This window comes from Heterocephalus glaber, unplaced genomic scaffold, assembly GCF_053883595.1.
Source record: "Heterocephalus glaber isolate CG9 unplaced genomic scaffold, H.glaber_assembly_v1.0 deba00000071, whole genome shotgun sequence".
Classification (NCBI taxonomy): Eukaryota; Metazoa; Chordata; class Mammalia; order Rodentia; family Bathyergidae; genus Heterocephalus; species Heterocephalus glaber.
Window position 1 is genome coordinate 26,786,772 of NW_028258137.1, and position 3,507 is coordinate 26,790,278.

Below are 3,507 nucleotides of genomic sequence, written 5' to 3' on the forward strand. Positions count from 1 at the left end.
CTACTTGGCAATTCCCCGATTGTTGTCAGAAAATAGACACAAATCAACTGAAAATCTTATATTTATTCATACCTAAGAAAGATTTTCTTGTCAGTAACTATGTATGAATCTTTCCCTGCTGATTTAAACAAAAAGAAGAAACAAAATGTTTTGGCAATTTATCTTTGTCTTCATTTATATCTCTACAGAAGTAGAGTTAATATTATATGATGCCAATATATTTTGAACAGAGTAATGCTCTCAATACAGTTATGACCTTTTCCCCTGTAATTAGTTCCAACTGAAATTAGATTCGGGGAAAGCATGGCTCCAATTAGAACTAAATCAAAACAAAACTCAGGGCTTGATTTCATATAGCATAACTGTTGTGACAAAAAGAGAGTGTTGGAAGAAAGGAATCTTCTTCAAATTTAGTTCAGCAGATTGAACCAGATGATAAATCTTTGAAACCCTGGCAAAAACGTGCATTTATTTCCAGACAGGCCTATGTTAATATTTCCTATGACTCATAGAGATTTTCTAGTCTTACCTTGGTTGACCAGTTTTCCAACAGTCTGCAAACAGCTAATCAGAAATCTTCACAGTTCTGATCTAGGGAAAGAACCATTTCCTCTAAAAGAAAATAAAGAGAAATCTTTAAGCGTTCTTTGGAAATAACATTATAAAACAGAAACTCAAAATTATGGGGATTGATGGAATCCATTTGGTAGTTCTCTTATCCTAAGTAACTCTAGTATCTTCCCAACATGCAACTGAGTCTATGTATTAATCGGTTTTCTATTTAGTACAACAAAATACTTGAGGCTGGGTACTTATAAAACAAAGAATTGCTGGGGATTTAGCTCAGTGTTTTCACTGCCTGCTGCACAAGTGCAAGGACCCGAGTTCAATCCCCCGTACCAAAAAAAAAAAAAAACAAAGAATTTAAGTCACAGCTTTGGAAGCCAAAAGTCCAAGATTGGCCTGTCCCATTGATTGAAGCTCTAGGAGGTCCTAACAGTAGATGGCATCACAATGGTAGGAACACATGCCACAGGGGGAGATGACATGGTGAGACAGGGAGCTGTAGTGTGGGTAGAGGCCAGGCTTGGGCTTTTACAACAACTCATTCTCTCAAGAACCAACCATGGTCCCCCAAGAACTACATCGATTTCTTCCAGTGCTAGTGCTTCCAATAATCTAAAAATTTCTTACTAGACTACACTTCTTAAAGGCTCCACACCACTTCACAACCCTACCACACTGGAACCAAGCTTCCAACGCACGCTCCTCTTGGTGAACATACTGAAACTATATCTAAACCACAGTAGTTTATGACTTAGAAATTCTTTCTAAATTCAATTTCTTTATCTGTAAAAGAAACATACAAAAATGCAAGCAAATGAGGATAGTAAGACTCAATTTTAATTCATGAGACAGTCTATGAGTTATGTTTCTTCCATTTCTCTTATTAAACTGATACTGAGGCACCAACTAGGAAAGTCCATGGCCTAAATAGAATGCAGGCTTCACAAAACACAATAGTGTAAAACTTAGGCTTCAAAAAATAAGATTAGGACTAAATCATAAGAGTTTCAAAGTCCAAATTAAGGTACTATGGCAACTATAAGAATGTGTCTCACAGATCTACAAAGATAAATAACTATTCCAGCTATGACTTTACTTTGCATTTATGAACAGCCTGTTTTACCATCACTATTTAGGGACTTACAGAATTCCTGGACCACACCCATGAAATCCCACACAGCTTGGTATCCACCCAGGCACCAACTTTACAGAAACTAAGGTATAGAAGTGGATCCACTGCTATGGGATTAACTGGTCATTATCATACTATGAAGAACAGTTCACAGAATTCACAAAATACTGCAATAGTTTCTAAAGGGATAAATAAAGCACCAGCTTTGAAGAAACACTATGAAAGAATGGGGTATCACTCTTTAGAATAAAATACGCTTAATAAATTAGAGACCACAGTGTGGTGCTGTCTCCCCACCACCAAAGATACACTGGTTTGAAAACCAAAGGATGAAAATAGAGGGGTCACCTTAGCCTGTCTCCTGTTAATTCACAAAGGGGATTTTTGTTTCCTGCCCCTGTAATTCTAGGCTATGCAACAATGGAGATCCTGGTCCTAAGAGGAGGTATAATGTGTGTGTACATGTGTGCATATATGCATGTGTGCTGCTGAGTATCAAATCCAGGACTTCCTGCATACTAGTCAAGAACTCTACCACTGAGCTAAACCTACAGCCACTGAGACAGTACACTCTTATGTGCAGACAGACATTACCAGTCTTTATTCCATTGAACTACAAGATGTAGTTGTCTTCAGAGCCCTTTGGATGCCTTGTGTCCAGATACAAGCAGTTTAAAAAATAGGAGCCATCGATGGTCTGGGGATGTAGCTCAGTGGCTCCCCACCTGCCTGGAAGGTGCAAGGTCCTGAATTCAATCCACAGCACTAGGGGAAAAAAATAGTAGTCATTGTACTTGGAGGGGTACTTTACCCTAATCAACAAGAGGAGGTAGGATTGCTTGTGCACAATAAGGACATGGAGAAATATATGTGGGACTCAATTGTGCTGGGAGTCTCTTTGTACTTTTGAGCTGCTCCGCACATCTATGAACACACACCTTTAACAATGCTGCCTGTGGGGGATATGATTCTCAAGTGCTCAGTTGGGATGATGGTTTTGGCGTATTACCAAATAAGCTACCTAGATCTGGCAAGATGAAGCTGGGGGTGAGGAGAATTTAGAATGGGTGATGGAAAAGAGGATGAGGACAAGTAACAGCCTCAGGACCAACTGCCATGGCAGGAGCTATAGTTAATCTCACAAGCTTCCCTTTTGAAATCTCCCTCATGAAGAAAGCCCCACACTACTCCAGAAACCGTGGAGGAATTGTTCACTGAAGTGGGTGAAAAAAGAAAGATCTGTGTAGTACAAAGGGTGGACTGCAGCCATCATAAGAGTGTTCCTCACAGGCCTCCTGCTATAGCTCTGGAAACTGTGAGAATCTCCAAAGATCTCAGTTTTAAAGGCCAATTGATCTTTCACCTAGAAATCTGCCTGTGCTCTGGCTCAGCCCCCACTTTTATTCTCTATTTTTATCCATATAAAATTCACATAAAGAATGTGACTGATCTAGCTTCGACTGGGTGTCTAATTCCAGTCCAGTCCTTTCTTCTCCTTGGGGGAGGGCTGCCTAGTACAAAATGGCAGTTATTGTTTCAGCCTAGAAAATGTTCCCATTGACCAGACCCCATCTGCTGTGATCAAAAGTAGCATTCTAAACTGACAGGACAAATATACCCTCTACAATTGCTCAGATGCAAAAGAACTCACTCTCTTCAGAAGCAGCATATCCATCTGGGGACATTTCTAAATATTTCTTTCCATCTCTGCATATTTTGGGAACTGCGTGAGGCCACTGCCTCATAAAGTGACACAGATGATATCTGCTGCCTTTCAGAATTTCAATAAGTGACCAGAAATATTTAAG